This window comes from Delphinapterus leucas, chromosome 2, assembly GCF_059928025.1.
Source record: "Delphinapterus leucas isolate spDelLeu-1000000601 "Yukka" chromosome 2, BTC_Dleu_Yukka2, whole genome shotgun sequence".
Taxonomy (NCBI): Eukaryota; Metazoa; Chordata; class Mammalia; order Artiodactyla; family Monodontidae; genus Delphinapterus; species Delphinapterus leucas.
The window spans coordinates 155344979-155362531 of record NC_143130.1 but is presented as its reverse complement, the minus strand read 5'-3'; the positions used below and the strand labels follow the sequence as shown (position 1 = coordinate 155362531).

Below are 17553 nucleotides of genomic sequence, written 5' to 3'. Positions count from 1 at the left end.
CAAGGAGAGTGAAGGGCCGGGAAGTGCATTCAGGAAAGCCCAGCCTTGAAAGTCCATATGCTCAAGAGCTCTGGGCCAGTCAGGCCCTGGAGTCGGGAGGCTGGGTCAGGGTTCATCTGTCCATGTCCTGGCCTGGCTGGGTGGAGGGTAAAGAGGAGGCCAAGGTGGATGCCTAAGGAGCAGGTGAAAGTTAAGAAGGAAGGGTCCTGCACAGGTTCGATCCCTGGTCCGGGAAGATCCCACATGCCGCGGAGCAACTAAGCCCATGCGCCACTACTGAGCCTGTGTGCCACAACTACTGAAGCCCGCGCGGCTAGAGCCCGTGCTTTGCAACAAGAGAAGCCACCGCAATGAGAAGCCCGCGCACCGCAACAAAGAGTAGCCCCCACTTGCCACAACAAGAGAAAGCCCGCGTGCAGCAACGAAGACCCAACACAACCAAAAATAAATAAATAAATAAAATTGATTGTTTAAAAAAAAAAGAGAGAGAGGGAAGTGTCCTGGAGAACGAAAAGGGCTGGAGAGGGTGGCAGTACAGCCCCATTCGTCGAAAGATGGCCCCAGTGGGGAGGGAGAGAGTGTCCCAGTGCTGGAGGGCCCACTGGGGAAGCAGCCACAGTCCAACGATGCTCAGAGGTAGCCCCTGTTTTCTGAGCAGATCACTGGGGAAAGGATTATTCACCATGTGGGGAAAGGCCTGTCTTATCACACCCACAAAGCCCACCCTCCCAAGAAAACCTTGGCCACACACGTGCACCACCAAAAGCAATCTTATGATGGGGAGGGGCCTCCACTGTCCCTGGTCCCACCAGTGATTTCATAGTCAATACCCCTCCCAGGGCACTGTCCCATCCATCTACACTTGAACATGTCCGGAGGCAGGGAACACATTGCCCCGCAGACAGTTCTAATCAGAAGCTGGGAGCTGCTTCTGATAAAAAGATAAAAGATGCCTATAAGGACCCTACTGTCAAGAAGTTTATTATCTACTGGAATGTATTGTTTGAAGATAGAGGCTCCCAGGTCTGTTCTGTTCCAAACTGAATATTCCTGAGTCTTCTGAGACACCTCTCCTACTAGCCCATCCCTTACATTGGCAGAGGGTACCACACTGAAAGTCTTCTCTGGTGGTTTTTTTTTTTTTTTACATCTCTGGCTGGTGCCCTGTCATGTCCCCAGCCTCCACAAGGCTACCTGCCACCCCTCCATCCACCAGAGGCTCCCTGGTGTGTTCTCAGGAAATGCCATTGGCCTGAGAAACACAAATGCACCTGTGGGTTAACTCCCCACAGTGCCTTGTGCTGGGCCTGCAGGGAGAGCGGACCAGGTGCTCTTACATTTGTAATCCCCTCCTACTGCTGCTTTAGGCTCTGCAGTGCCCAGGAACATCCCAGGCCCACTGTGACAAACACTGCAGGACAAGGCAGCTCCCAGACCCAAGCCCCCCATCCCACTCCTCTCCCAGGCTGTGAGCGCCCCAGAGGTTTCAGGAGATACACTCGATACAAGCAGTAATTATAACAGCTGCTATTTAGCGAGCACGTGTTACATGCCACCCGCTTCAGATCTGTCCCTTGGACGGATGAGAAGCTTGTGCCCTGAGAGACGCAGCTGGGGAGCCCTACAGCCATGCCTGGTGGACAGCAGGCCACAGTTTCCCCAGCTGTCTTCCCCAGACTCACGGCTCAGCCAGCCCTGCAGGACACTCAGGGCAGGCAGTGGTTTCATACCCTAAGCCACAGGTCTCCCCTCCTGCCTCTCTCCTTATTGGTTCAAAGCCTTCTTTAGTGACCGCTGCCCCCAGGCCCTGGTCAGAGACTCTAGGACTGAGAAGGAAGCAAACTTGACCCTGGCCTCAGCGTTGGCACAGAAATCCACCTACTGGTTTAGTGCCTGAGCCCCAGCTGAGGGGGGTCTGATGATTTCATCCCTGCAGGCGTCTCACTTCTGTGACCATTATTTTGGCCCCTAGAATGTCTTTTCCAGGGTGAGTCAACAGGTACTTCGGGCACCTACCATGTGCCAAGTGCTGGCCAGACAGCAGGACGTGACCAGCGCAGCCCATGATGTCAAGAAGCTCATCCTCTCACCGGAAGGACAGACACAAAAGAAACACACGTGTGCAGAGCGCCAGCAAGGCAGGGGCTGGGGGTGTGGAACACGACACAGACAGGGCTCCCTCCGCCCCCCCCTGCCATGTCCCTTTGGTCTGGCTTCATTCATTCACTCATTCATTCATATTTGCCTTCATTTTCCCTCCAGGAAACCTACCCCTCCCTCCACCCATCCTTGACCTCCTGGACATTGTTCCTTTATTCAAAAGCAAAATTTAAAGGAAGGACAGAGGGAAATAAGTCCAAGAAGAGGGCAGAGAAGAAGTGGCCAGAGGAGCTGGAGGAGAAGAGAGAGAGTCGTGGACATGCAGTGAGCAGAGTCATCGAGAGGGAGGTGGCGGCACGTCACGTGCAGCCACAAAGTCAGGTGAAGTCAGGAGTGCAGTGTCCCCTGCAGTGAACAGTCAGGATGTGGCTGGTCAGAGCAGTATCACGCACGGGGGGATGGGAGCCACAGGGCCGGGTCTGCAGGAGGCACTGAACAGCAGACAATCCTTTCAGGGAGTTTGGCCATGTCTGGCCGAGCCGGGCAGAGGAGGGAGTAGGGGTGGCGTCCTCCTTGCTTACCTGTAGGCAGCACCATCCACTTGAACTTAGGGGCGGTGGCGGCAGGGAAGGAATGTTTTTGTTGTTATTGTCTGTAATTTATCAGCCTCTTTGATGAGGAGGGGGTGTGTCAAGAATGTAAGGAATTTAAAAATTACTTTCCAGTTTGCCCTGGGCAATCGTGATCCCACCTACTGACCCCGTATAATTACCCATCGCTCCCCATTACTCCCCAGAGGAGGCAATGAATTCTATGGTGACTCCATGTTACATGCTAATGGTAAAGAGCAAATCAAGATGGAAAGATTGCAATTACAAAAGATTTTTCTCAAATTCCAGTCCAATCTTCATCAGAGTCAGCCAACGTGCTGGTTGAACAGGTAGCTTCCTGGACCCAACCTCACCCCAGTCATATTCTGGACATTCAGCCCTGCAGGAGGGGCCCAGAAATCTGCATTTAAAAAATTTTTTTAAATTTATTTATTTTAGGCTGTGTTGGATCTTCGTTGCTGTGCGCGGGCTTCTCATTGCGGTGGCTTCTCTTGTTGAGGAGCACAGGCTCTAGGGCTTCAGTAGTTGTGACTCACGGGCTCTAGAGCGCAGGCTCAGTAGTTGTGGCACACGGGCTTAGTTGCTCCACGGCATGGGGGATCTTCCCAGACCAGGGCTCGAACCCGTGTCCCCTGCATTTGAAGGTGGATTCTCAACCACTGCGCCACCAGGGAAGCCCCTGCATTTTTGGTTTTGCTTATTGCTTTGCTTTCAGCACCCCATATGTGAATCTTAGGGGAGTCAAGTTTGAATCCTACAGGAATAACACATGCAGTCAGGGGACCTGGTGGGAGTTTGCAGGGTATCTGGATGCCCTGGAAGAGAAGAGAAACGAGCCAAAGCAGTAAGAGGGGGAGGGAGGGTTGGCTGTGCAGAGGGGAAGTTTGGAGGTGGCCTCCCTCGCCCACCACGTGGCCTCTCCTCACTCTGTGGGAGGTGAGGTCAGGAGATCTAGGAAGAGGAGGGAAGGAGGCGAGAACACAAACCAGGGCCATAAAGCTTTACCAGGCCCCTTAACTCACTCTGCAGGGGCAGCAACACAGGGGAGCTTTGATCTGCGTTTCTCAGCCCGGGCACGGCTGACATTTGGGGCCAGTGATCCTCCACTGTGGGTCCTGTGCGCTGCAGGACGTTTAGCAGCACCCCTGCCCTTTACCCACTAGAAGCCAGTAGCACCCCCAGCCCCAGATATGACAACCCAAACCTTCTCCAGACACTGCCAGATGCTCCCCGGGGGGCAAAATCACTGCCAGTTGAGAACCACTGACTTGGACGTTGGCGGAAAAGGGGTAGGCACAGGGCCCGGGAGCTGAAGCGTGGGCACATGGTGTAGTTTGGGGCTAGAGTGATGTCACAAAGAGAGGAATTGGGGGAAAACGGAGCGCCCAGGAGCACGGGGGCTTCCAGGCGGGGGAGGCTGAGGTACGGCAGGAGGAAGGAGCAGGACAGCTGCAGGGATGGGAGATTGGGTCAGGGAAGATCTCAGAGGTGGAGCCTGGATGCCAAGGCCCAGGAGGATGTGGCCACTGGGTAGGTGGCTAGGATGGGCAGCAGGGAGAGCACAGCCTAGGGGTTGCTAGGGAGGTGGCTAACACTTGCGCTCCCTAGCGCAAGGAAGGGGAGGTGGCTAACACTTGCGCTCTGGGGAGGAGAGGGTCATGTCGAGTCCATCATCTGTGGTTGGCTGGGTCCCAGTTCCCAACTGGTCGATGACTATTGACTTTAGAGGAGGGGACTGCTGCCCCATCTGAGCCGCCTTTGAAAGAGCAGTAGTCAGTGGTCGAAGCCCCTCGAGGCATCATTTTCCCTCTGGTCCATCTGGTAACAGGAGCACAGCCAGAGCTGCCCTGGCCTCAATGTCACCACCATCGGATGAATGTGGGTCCCCTCCCCCACCTAGGCCTGCCCCTCTTAGCGTCCAGTGTGGGAGCCTGACCGCCTGAGCTTACTGGGGACTCTCTGCCTCTGCTGCACATCACCTTCCTGGACAGTGAAGTGGGTTGAAGTTTTCCCGAATACAACAGAATCTTGGAAGTTCTGAAGGAAACCCAAACTCTTCAGCTACTTAGCCACGGACCGCTAGAGGAAGAGAAACTCCAGGATATCAGCAAGAGACAGTCATAAATCTTTAGGTTGGAACAACTATACTGCAATAAATTTTTTTTAATAAAAAGAAATAAAAATTAAAAATTTTAAAAATAAAATAAAAATCTGAGCTGGAATCCCAGGGATCTACCCCCCTCAAGGCTACCTACTGGTGGGCAGGCAGCAGAAGAGAAGCTTCTGGAGGAACAGAGGCTCCTGGAGGGAAGAGGGATGTGATGGTCTGATTAGGGCCTGGCTTGTTGTCGTCTACTGAGTAGAGTCCACCCTACAACACGCCAGAAGCCAGATCACATGCAGAGGGGCTGCCCTCACAATCGCCTTTTGGCTCTGTGCTGGGGTTGCCCCTGTAACAGCAGAAACAAGCCACTGAGTCACTTAACGGTTAAGAGCCATCGCTCTGACGTCAGATGAGCACTGCAGTTCACAGTAGCTGCTGACTTTGCGTTAAACAGGTCACCCTCTCTGGGCCTCAGGGTCCTCATCTGTAAAATGGGCTCCACCACAGCACCTCCTTCCTAGGGTTGTTCTGGGCGAGCAGGGGCTAATGCAGGCAAAACGTTTAGAACGTGCTAGAGCCCAGCAAGCTCTCAGGGGACAGTGGCTGCTGTTGTGATTCTCCCAGGAAGCCCCTTCCAGAAAATCCAGCAGCTGGCGGCGGCCTGTGGTTAAACCTAGCAAAGCTCTTCGCTCAGCCAAGTATAATAATTCCACAAGGAACTTGCCATTTACCAGGAAAGAAAGTAGCAGGTTAGGTGAATTAAGAGGATAAATAAGCCTGAAATGGGAATCCACTCTACAGAAGAAAAATGGTTTCCATACACTTGAGAAACTCTTACGTACATTTCCATGATCAATTTGCTAACCAGGGGCCACTGAGCTATTCATTAAAGCAGACCTTCAGACCCTCCAGCAAGGCTTTATTTGTTACGAATCAGCCCCTCAGGCACCTGAAAGTAACACAGCTAAACTTCCTTTAAAAATATTATTAGATAATGCACAATGGGCCTTTAATGGACGTATAGGATGGGGGGGACCATATGGCTAAATTGACAAGGTCCCAGTATTCCTGTTGGGACATGGATCCATGGGTACTTATTACACGGGAGGGAGGGAAGAGAGGAGGGAAGGAGGAAGGGAAGGGAGGGGGAAGGAAGGAGTGGGAATGGGAAGCCAGTGATGAAAAGTATTAGGAACCAAGGATTATAATTAATCCACTTCCATGCATCTGAGTCTATTCGTTATATATTCTTTCCTTAAACTCAGATATTTCTTTAATTCAAATTGACCTTCCCTCGGAGTGGTCTGAATCACCTGTTTTAATAAACAGTGTTTTTATCACTCCTTGTGAAATCCTGCAATGAGTATCTTTCATCAGTGGATCTATTTTTCTGGACAGACAGAGCACAGAGGGAGTCAGTGAATCATAAGTGCTCAGAGATTCTCCTGCCTGGCCTGGTGGCTTTCAGATGAGGAGCTGAAGGCCCTAGAAGTCGTGACTCACTCAGAGACACTCACTGGAGAGCCAGGCTGGCTGGGGGCTGGCTGGGGGCTGGCTGGGGGTGTAGAGACACGGTGGGTAGGTGACCTGCGCAGGGGAGCAGGTTGACTCAGCCCACCTGCTACCCTCCATCACCACGTCACTACCACAGCACCGGTCCTGTGCTGGTTCGATTTTGTCTGGTCTCCTCAGGAATACTTTCCTCATTCTTTCTTTCTCTCTCTCCCCTCAGGGGACCCTCTGGGACTTAAGACTACAAAATGACCTGATAGCAAACTGTCTTCAGTGAGAGCTGCCTCCCCCTGTACGCCAGAACTCAGGCAAAAATCTGTAATTAAGCATCTTGTCGTTAGAAAGATTAGTCAAAACCAGGTTGATCCCAGACAACTGATTGAAATCTCGTTCCATACAAATTACGGCATGGAAAATAATGATGGGTAATTAGTGCCTTTCAATCGGGGCTTTTTATCCATGATGTCCCAGGCTGCATCCATCATCATGAGAAGTGAGAGGCTCGCCAAAGCAGGAGGAGACCACTGGAAGCGAAGTGGCTGCCACGGGACAGCTGGGAGGGCCCAGTCCACCCGCAAAGCTCCGGCCCACAATGGGCAGCCGCTGCTGGCTCATTCTGTGGCTGTGTGTGGATTAGAAAGAGGGGCCCCCTCTGGGGAGACCAATTCGAAATTTCAGCCCTCACCTCGGTCCTCTCAAGGGAGTGTCCTCATGCAGGAGCCAAAGGTACTTGATGGCTCTTACTTTAGCCCATATGGCCACCTCTAGCCTCTGACACCACAAAGGGGTGTGTCTGGAGGAAGGACAGCTCACAATTTCAGAAGATGCCCCCAAACACACCTCTAGCGATCTTCCTTTCAATATCTCTTGGAGATCTGACATCTGTGAATTTATCTTAACTCTACTTGAATCTGTTTTATTTTTACTTGATCTTTATCATATCAAGCAGTGATACAGCATAAACATACCACCTACTGTCACTGAACAAATTCAGCAGTTTCCGGATGGCATCCAGTCCTGGAGGAGCTGAGATGCTGGGCCGTAGAGCTGAGTGGTTGGAGCTGGACTGCCTGAGTCCGAATTCCAGTTCTGTCTCTTACAAGTTATTTAACCTTTCTGAGCCTCAGTTTCCTCATCTGTACAATAGGGATGATAATAATTATTGTATTCATCTTATAGGGTGGTCTTGAGGGTTAGCGAGTTAATACAGAAAAGAGCTTAGAACTGTGCCTGGCAAAAGTGCTCTATAAATACGTTAGCAGTTGTTACTAGCGCCCTTTTTGGTAGTGAGGAGATGGCTTCCATTCAGTCTCTAAAAAGTCCATTCCCACAGCAAGCAAGACTGTCTTGCTCCCTCTCCCCTTCCCATCATCTATCCATCCGTGCATCCGTCCATCCACCATTTAATCATGCATTTGTGTGCCTCTCTGCATGCTGGAACTTCCACTGAGGAAGTCCCTTTTCAGACAAAGGGGTTCCTTATTCAGGCACTACTAGAACCAACTATTAGAACTAACTAGCCTCTCTTCTAGGAGCTGACAACCGACTCCAGCCTCCTTTCTCTCTTATTCCTGTGTGCACGCCAAGCTCCCACAGGAATCGCCACATTCGCATGCATCTCCACCTGCTGCCCAGCAGAGTCACCCAGGGCTGCGCAACTGACCCAGGCTGGGCAGTGAGTCTCTCCCATGAGACCTTGGTGTCACGGCTGCCTCTCCAGGGACAGAGGCAGTAAGACGGACAGCTCAAGTGTGAGCGAGGTCATACTTCACACCAAGAAAGAAGAATACGGAAGCTGGCAGCAGAGAAGGGTGCCAGCCAGGGGCAGGGGCCCGGGAGCCTTAGTTGGCAGCTGCTCGGCAGCGCGGCAGCGCGGCAGCACCTCTGCTCAGGTGAGCGACGAGGCCTGACTCCCGGGTGTGGCAGCTCACACAAGGAGGTTCTGACAGCTAACCAACTGACACGCCCTCTCATTCGTTCATCCACTCGCTCTTTCCCTCCCTCATTCATCCCATTACTATTCCTTGAGTACCCTCGGTGTGCCAGATACCGTTCTAGCCCTGGGGATGGTTGGTGCCCAAGGTGGACATGTTCCTTTCCTCAAGGAGTGACAGCACCATATTTCATTGACTCTAAACTACACCCTTTTTTCACTTTTTAACATCTTGGCAATCAGAATGCATCTTGAGTGGATGGCTTGCCATAGTTTAATTTAATTAGTGGTTCCAAAAATAATGGTGTCTATGATGTCAAAGATTCAATGAAATATGATAATGAGTAGAGCTGAGACTGCCACGAGGTCATCAAAAGCAGTTCCATGTTCTTTCTAGACCCAGGAAGACCACATTTCCCAGTCTCCCTGGCAGTTAGCTGTGTGCATCAACTGGGTCCTGACCAACGGAATGTGGGCAAAAGGATGTAAGGCACTCCTCCCTCTGGCCCATAAAAATCTCCCATGGCCCTCCCCGCCCCCACTTCCTCCCTCTCTCTGTCCTCCCCCATCTGCAGGCCACACAAGGTCCATGCAGAGGCTCCAGGAGGGGACTCCAAGGCCCCGGGGGATGGCAGAGCCACAAGTTGGAAGGAGCCTGGGCCCGTGAAAAACCTCATGAAAGGTGATCTGCCAAGTACCTTCACCAAAATGTTATGTGAGCAAGATGTAACCTGTCATGCTAAGCCACTGAAAAACTGAGGTTGTATGTAACAATAGCTAGTGTGACCCACCCTAACTAATACAATAAGTAAACAACCAAATAGTATAAATTCAGTTAGTGATGAGCACTATGAAGAAAGAGCAGGGCCGGGGACAGATGGCAGAGTGGAGGAGTGTCCAGACACAGTGGCCAGAGAAGGCTTCTCTGAAGGGGTGACATTTAAGCAGAAGCCCAAGGAAAAACAGATAAGGAGGCATGCAGGGAGAGCTCTGTGTTGAAGGAATAGCAGAGAGACAGGGAGAGGTAGACGGGCAGGGCCCTGTCCCAGCCAGGGGCACTCGGACCAGGCCAGGACCTCAAAGGGCTCCTGGTCTGTCCCATAGGCTGCCTGCCTTTGCTAAAGACCCCAGTGATAAGGAGATCACTAGTTCAGGCAGCAGCTGTTTCCATCTTTGGACAACTTAGATTTTTTTTTTTTTTGCGGTACGTGGGCCTCTCACTGTTGTGGCCTCTCCCGTTGCAGAGCACAGGCTCCGGACGCGCAGGCTCAGCGGCCATGGCTCACGGGCCCAGCCGCTCCGCGGCATGTGGGATCTTCCCGGACCGGGGCACGAACCCGTGTCCCCTGCATCGGCAGGCGGACTCCCAACCACTGCGCCACCAGGGAAGCCCTTTTTTGTTTTTTTTTGTTTTTTTTTTTTAAGTTCTTTGTCAAGAGCCAAAATATTTCTTCTTTCTGGAGCTTTCAGTTATAGTTTATACAGCTCTCTCCCTCAGGACCTACAGAACAAGTCTAACCCCCCGCTTCCATCTGACAGCCCTCTAGATTGCTGAAGGCAGCTTCCTGCTCCCTGCTGAGCCCCGTCTTCACCAGGAGCACATCTCCTGGACCTAGAATCACTCCTGCACACATTTTGCCCTCCTTTGAGAACAGTCCATCTGCTCTGTTTACTCCTCAGAGAAAGGAGCATCAGAATACAGCACAGCCTTCCAGGTGAGTTCTGACCAGTGCAGAGCAGTTCTGACACCTCTCTTGTCCTAGATACTATACTTCTGTTTTTTTTTTTTATCCTCTAAAGCTAAGTTTGTTTTAAAAAAAAAATTTTTTTTTTGATACTATACCTCTGTTGATGCAACCCTAGATGGGATCAGCGTTTAAGGCCCTTGGTTCACACTGCTAACTTCCCCTCTGCTCCTTATGCAATCACACACCTGAGTCTCTTTCATGTGTGCTGTTCCTGGGTGTCACCACCCCCTTCTTATGTGCGTTCCTGCAGGGCAGTGTGCAAACCCAGTGAGAGGAACCACACTTTCATATATCACCTGGTCACAGCAGTGGCCCTTTCCATGTGGCCTTATGCACAGCAGGGATGACACAGGAAGCTTGGGGCTCCCAGAATCCATTTCTCTTCCTGACCCAGTTTTTCAGTCTTTGTGCCAATGGGCAGCCTGGGCAGATGACAAAGATACACCTTAACTCGGGTGAACAGGTGGGGACCTGACACTGCAGCCAACTGGGAACCTGCTTCTGAGCTCCATAATGGTGACGACAGAGGGCTCACTCTGCACTGGGCATGAAACTATACGCACGAGGTCAGCGATTCCTTTCAACAACCTGTCATCATTTTGCAGATGAAGAAACAGAGGCCAGAGGGGCTAAATATCTTGGCAGGGGTCTCACTGCCAGAAAGTGCTGGAGTGAGTTACAAAGCAAAGGGGAGTAAGTCACAACACTCCCCTGCTCCAGACAGCCAGGGACTTCCCATCACACCCCCAGGAAAGCAGGAGTCCTTTCCGCAGCTGCCCACTCCCCCACGGGGTCACTCCGGGCCGGCCACACCGGCCTCCTGGCTGTTTCTGGACTAGACCGCATGCTTCCACCTCGGGGCCTCTGCCCGCCGTACAGGAGGGCAGAGGCTGCCTCTGCTTTCTTCTCTGTTGCTCTCCACTGTCTAGGACGCTACTGGACACGACAGATGCTCAGAAAAGATTTGTTGAGTGAACAAATGAAGCAGGAGGTTGAGATTTGGGTGGGATACGAGTCCCCAAGGCCTGCCCCCCCTCGGGCTGTGACAATCACAGGCCTGAGCCACAAACAAGATAGGGCCAGAGTCAGGACAAGGGAGTCAGCCAGCACCTCAAGAGCAGAGGCCCAGCCAACAGTCCCACTGAAACCTGCCCCCAGTTCCCATCAAATTCCACTAATCCTGGTGGAAAAGGCTTTGCTTATGATGTATGGATTTTTCTTACTTTTATTTATTTATTTTTTTAAGCACCCGAATGCCTGTCATGTGTTTGGAAGGAACTTAGAGAAGCTAGCGTCTCAGACCCACTTATCAAGAAATCTAGTTTTGAAACGTTAAAGAAGATATTTTAACACAAAAGGCAATGTAATTAATGAAAACCTGTGGGAAGTGAGGTTGGAAAAAGCTTGCCTTGACTTCAGAGCCAGGACCCCGACTCTGTATAAGTGAAAAAAAAGCCACTGCCTCTCCCTGCCCTCTAGAGGGGACAGAACCAGGCCCAGGCACAAGGGTTCTGGGCCCAGATCACCTGGGTTCAAATCCTGGCTTTGTCACCTACAGGCTGTACAACCGGTTGCTTTTCCTCTCCATGCCTCAGTTCCTTCATCTGCAAAATGGGTAATATAAAGATACCTACCTCTGAGAAGTGTTCTGAGGATTAAATGACACAATAAATGGGAAGCACTGACACCAGCGCCTGCACATAGTAAGTGCTCAATAAACGTGAGCTGTTACTATGATTCCTCAGGTCTCTGGGATGCAGGTCCTTCCAGCCATGGCAGGTATGCTCTGACAATTTGGCTCACAGTCGTCTCCTCTATAAACTGGATATAAGAAGAAAATGAGGAAAGGGGGAAGCAGTGGTGGGTCACTCCCAGGCTCCTTGGCTCTCCTTAATCTAAACCTTTGGGAGTGAGGGGCTGGATTCACCAGGCTTGCCCTTGGAAATGCTGTCACTTATCACGCGGACTTCTCCAGATGGGGCATTTTGACTATTGATCTGATAAATAAACAGCCTGCTGGCTCGATCAAAATGTTATTTTGCATTCCAATTACTGCTCACTAATGCAACCTTCATCCCGCCAAGGTGCTGCCGGCAATGACACCAGCCCTGCCACTGGCTTGAGAGGTGGAGTCACCCCCTGCCAGTGCTAAGCAAGGATTAGGGCCCTTCTCCCTGGGAAGTCACAGCCAGGGTGGGGAAGACAGCTGCTCTAGGAAGGCAAGACAGGAGGATGACAGGAAATTGTCCTTTTCCTTCATGAGGGGAGCCCCGGAGGGGCAGGGGCTGCTGTCATTCCGGACAGGAAAGGCCCTTGGGGCTGCAGGTATGCCAGACTGGGATACCCCTAGGGACCTCAGGGTCAGGCCTCAGTGCCTCCACTGCCTTGTTGAGTGGCCTTGGACAAGTCACTATACTCCCTGCATCTCAGGTACTGCACTGGTAAACTGGATCCAAGAAAAACCACCCTACTTTCCTGGGTGGTTTTAAAGACTCAGTAAGAAAATAGACGTGGAAGCCCTTTAAAGGAAAAAAATAATAATAATGCTGCTGTATTATTTAACGCAGTAATTATACTAAATTTCCTATCTTGTTTAGCAGGCATTTACTATGTACGAAGCGTTTTGCGCATACAAGCTTATTTAATCCTCCCAATAATTCTGGATTTTTAGTCCTGTTTTACTGGGAAAACGGGAAAGTCTATGGGGGCACCGATGGTGAGCCTCACGGGCCACACAGCTTCTATGGTTCATTGAAGGTTGAATGTTAATCCAACCTGACACCAATGGTGAGGGGTTCAGCCACTCTGCCCAACCTGCCCCCTTCCAAAGATCAAGGACTGTCTCTGGAGAAGTGTGATGACTCCAAACAGTTACTTTTTCCCTTTCTTGGCCAGTCTGGTCTTTAAAGGTGGCAGAAGAGAAACTCTTTCCTCCTCCTAGTGGGTCTGGCTGGGAAGAGGGGCAGAGGCTACCGACAGCCAGAAAGAAGACAGCAGGTGTCATAGACCCAATGTGTATGTCCTCAGCCCAACATTCATATGTGGAAAACTAACCGCCATTGTGATGGTATTAGGGGGGCCTATGGGAGGTGACCGGGTCATAAGGGAGGAGCCTTCATAAGTGGGATCAGTGCTCCTATAAAAGAGACCACAGGGCTTCCCTGGTGGCACAGTGGTTGAGAGTCCGCCTGCCGATGCAGGGGACACGGGTTCGTGCCCCGGTCCGGGAAGATGCCACATGCCGCGGAGTGGCCGGGGCCGTGAGCCATGGCCGCTGGGCCTGCGCGTCCGGAGCCTGTGCTCCACAACAGGAGAGGCCACAACAGTGAGAGGCCCGCGTACCGCAAAAAAAAAAAAAAAAAGAGAGACCACAGAGAGCTCTCTCCCCTACCCCCTGCACCACGTGAGGCCATAGGGAAAAGACAGCTCTCTGTGAACCAGGAAGTGGCCGCTCCCCAGACACCGAATCTGCCAGCACCTTGATGTGGGACTTGCCAGCCTGCAGAGCTGTAAGACATAAATTTCTGTTGCTCATAAGCCACCCAGTCTACGGTGTTTTGTTATTGAATCACAAACAGACTCAGACAGCAGGTCTGAGCAGAAACTCTTCTCTGGATCACCCAGGTACGGTGACCCATGTCCCAAGGCCAACCACCAGGGCCAAGAGGAGGGGGGAGCGGGCGAACACTCAGCCCGCTCCGTGAGACGCTAAGCTTCTCAGAGATCTGAAAACCTGGGCACACCTTGGTGATGGGGGACACGCAGAGGAGATGTCACTTAGAGCCAGAAGAATTGCCAGGGCCACGTCATCCTTGTGCAGAGCTACGAGGTGCTGGGGGCAGCCTGTGAGCCCCGAATGTAGAAAGTTCAAAGAGGATGGAATGGGAACCTCAAATATCAAGGGAATGGCAGCCACAGGCCCCAGAGGTCCTTTCAGAAAGGACTGCCCACCCCTCCACCCTCTGTGTGCCTTGGTGGAATAGAGGGTACATTTTGGCTCTCAGGCTTAAATGTCAAAATTGCTTTGTTCTCTGTCCTCATAGTGTGCGTACACACACACACACACACACACACACACACACACGCCCTCCAGCTCCCTTTTCAAGGGTGGAATTGCCATTTTGTAGTTTACATTTCAGGTTTTTAAAGAAATAGTAAACAGTACAAGGGTCTTCTGAGTTCTTATTATGCCAGGTAGAAAGAGCCCAGTGGCTAATAAGGCTTCTGCCCCAGCTCCAAGGCTGTGTGTTCTTGAGGCAGTCATTTGCCCTGTCTGATCTCAGTCACTCCATTTCCCTTTCTGCAAAATGGAGACAGCCTAGCCATCTGCAGGAGAGGCCTGAAGACACATGACACAGGAGGTAGCACAGTGGGCCCTCTGGGGGGAAGCTGGAGCCACTGGTCCCAAGATTTCCCCAGGAAGCAGGCCCCAGTCACAAGCTTTTGGCTCATCCCAGTTTCACAGGTAATTCAAGGGTTAAAAATGAAATCACTTAAAGAAAAAAAAAAACAAACCCACATTACAAAATGAAAACACTCCCTGGGGCTTCCCTGGTGGCGCAGTGGTTAAGAATCCGCCTGCTAATACAGGGAACGTGGGTTCGAGCCCTGGTCTGGGAAGATCCCACATGCCACGGAGCAGGTAAGCCTGTGCGCCACAACTACTGAAGCCCGCGTGCCTAGAGCCCGTGCTCTGCAACAAGAGAAGCCACCGCAACGAGAAGCCTGTGCACCGCAACGAAAACCCAACACAGACAAATAAATAAATTAATTAATTTAAAATAAATAAATAAAATAAAACAGGGTTAACCCATCTTGCTACCTCATGGAGTTACTGTGGGGATCAAGTTAGGATATTAGTTTCAAAAGCTTTGCAAAGTGTCAGCTTCCGACAAAGTTGTCAAACCTTCCCGGCCATCCTGCTCGCTCTGGCATTTCACAACCCTGGCTCCTGGAGAGGAAGTGAACAAGGTCTTCAGGGCAATCAGTCCCAGCAGGTGTCCATCGAAATGAAAACGAAAATGAAACCTGAATTTCTGAGCACTTAAGCAACCATCCAGTGAACCCTCACCAGGTCCCAGCGGGAGGCAACTCACGCCCACTGTAAGGGGGGAGGAACGGAGGATAGAAGGGTTCCTCAGTCACCTCCTGGGCTGGGGGCACAGCCAGGATTTGAACCCAGGCCCTTCCAACTCCTGCATCCCCAACGTCACGATTTCAGATGGAAATAGAAAGTTTAAAAATGCAAAAGCAAAATACCCCAGCAAGCTTCAAAGCTGTCAAGGTCATGAAAACTAAGAAAAGTCAGAGAAGCTGTCACAGACCAGAGGATATTAAGGAGACATGACAGTTGGATGCAGGGTGGGGTGGTAAGCTGGGTCCTGGAAGAGAAAAGGGACAGCAGTGGGAAATGAATGAAACCTGAACAAAGCTCAGTGTTTAGTTAATAGTAGTGTCCCCATGTCATTTTCATCATTGTGACAAACGTACCATGATAACGTTGTAAGAAGTTAGTGACGGGGAAGCTGGACAGGGGTGTACAGGAACTGTCTACACTACCTTTGCAATTTTTCTGCAAAAGCAAAACTATCCTAATAAAGTCTTTTAAAAAACTGGAAAAAAAATGGGGACTTCCCTGGTGGCGCAGTGGTTAAGAATCTGCCTGCCAATGCAGGGCACATGGGTTCGAGCCCTGGTCCGGGAAGATCCCACATGCTACAGAGCAACTAAGCCCGTGTGCTACAGCTACTGAGCTGGCACTCTAGAGCCCGCGAGCCACAACTACTGAAGCTCGCACACCTAGAGCCTGTGCTCCGCAACAAGAGATGCCACCGTAATGAGGAGCCTGCGAACCGCCATGAAGAGTAGCCCCCGCTCGCCGCAACTAGAGAAAGCCTGCGTGCAGCAACCAAGACCCAACACGGCCAAAAATAAATAAATTACTTTTTTAAAAAAACTGGAAAAAATGTAAAAGCTCCAACTTTGCCTCTTGAAGAGAAGGTGAAGAGCCACGCGTGCTGACTGTCCTTAGGTGGCATCTACCTTCCCATCGCCCACTGCTCCTTCAGGGCCAGAGGCCTCCGGACAAGACTTACTCTTCCTTGGCTCTGCTCCTTTGCACTCACACATCCGCTGGCTGCGGTGCCTTCCCCTCTCTCCACCACAAGTCACAGCCTGGCCTTACTGGTCTAGTCACACAAATGATCAATCACCAAACCAGTCACCTCAATGCCTACTGCTTTAGACTAAGAAAGTTCCAGAAGCCAAAAGCCATATGCCTGAAATGCAACCTGTAGTGTTCACTTCAAACACACATGAGTGCACACACACACACACAATGCACACACACTGCCCCCTGGAAACAACCTCAGTGTTGGTAAATAATGTCACATCCACTGGGTTGACTTTTGAAACAACAGGAACTGGAAGACAATGGCAAAACCTGTTGGGAATAAAACCCAGCCCCTACCAAGGTCTACAAAGCCCTCATGCCCTAGCCCTGGCTGCCTTTCCAACTTCACCTTCCACCCTTCTCCCCATGTTGCAGCCATCCTGGCCTCCTTTCTCGTCCCCAAACACGCCAAGGGCATCATCACCTCAGGGCCTTTGCACTGGAGAGATGTATATATTCACAACATAAAAAGGGTATGCGTGGAAGATAATATACAAAAAATGAAAAGAGAAGTGATATTTGGGGAAATTAGCTGAACATTTTAAAACCCTTTCTCAAACTATTGAACACTGTACATGGTAGAAAAGTATATAAAGAGGACATGCTTTCATATCATTCGCACCTCATTTACTTGGTGTGTGGCTTTAGGCAAGCCATTTAGCCCCACCAAGCTTCAAGTGTCCCGTCTGTAAAATTGCTATTGCATTTCCCTAGTCACAGGCTTGCTGTGAGGATTACAGAGGAAATGAGAAGAAAGGGCTTAAGCACAGTACTTGGCACAGAGGGGTGACCTCCATAAAGGTCACTGCCCCCCATCACAGTCTGTTTTGTTTCGCTTTGCACTGAGGTCACCCCCTCTACAGCTTTCCAGAGTTAGGGACTCCCCTCAAAACCCTGTTGAACTTAGGACACAGGTAAGCTATAAATGCTGGAATGTGCTGCTTGTCAGGCTATCCCCACCGCAGCTCCTGGAAGGCAGGGCCCCAGTCTCACTCACATCTGGATCCCACAACACCTGGCTGAGTGCTGGGCACAGGGTCTCAGTGATGCTGAATGAATGAGTGATTCCCAGACCAAGGCGGGAGCGGGGGCAGGGGCGGGGGATGGTGGTACTTAGATGTAGAGTTTTTATAGCATTTTTGGGCAGGAAAGGATCAGAAGGCTCACTGAGTTCAATCCCCTTTTTACAGAGGAAGAAATTCAGGCTCAGAGAGGGTAAGGAACTCACCGCAGGTCACTCAGCCAGGTAGGGTCAGGTGCCTGGCTCCCAGCCCACCAAGCCATGCCACTGCGTCCCTAGGGCAGGAGCCCTGGACCCTAACAACCAGCCCAGGTCCTCTCTGGGCAAAGGTACAGGCTGCGGGAGGAGAGGG

At 51.3% G+C, this 17553-nt stretch overlaps 1 protein-coding gene across 1 annotated transcript in view; it reads right to left on the bottom strand.

Moving 5' to 3' along the window:
• Window positions 1-17553, bottom strand: part of ESRRB (estrogen related receptor beta) — a 104545-nt gene that overhangs the window by 51870 nt on the left and 35122 nt on the right. The gene's annotated exons all lie outside the window — the stretch shown is intronic.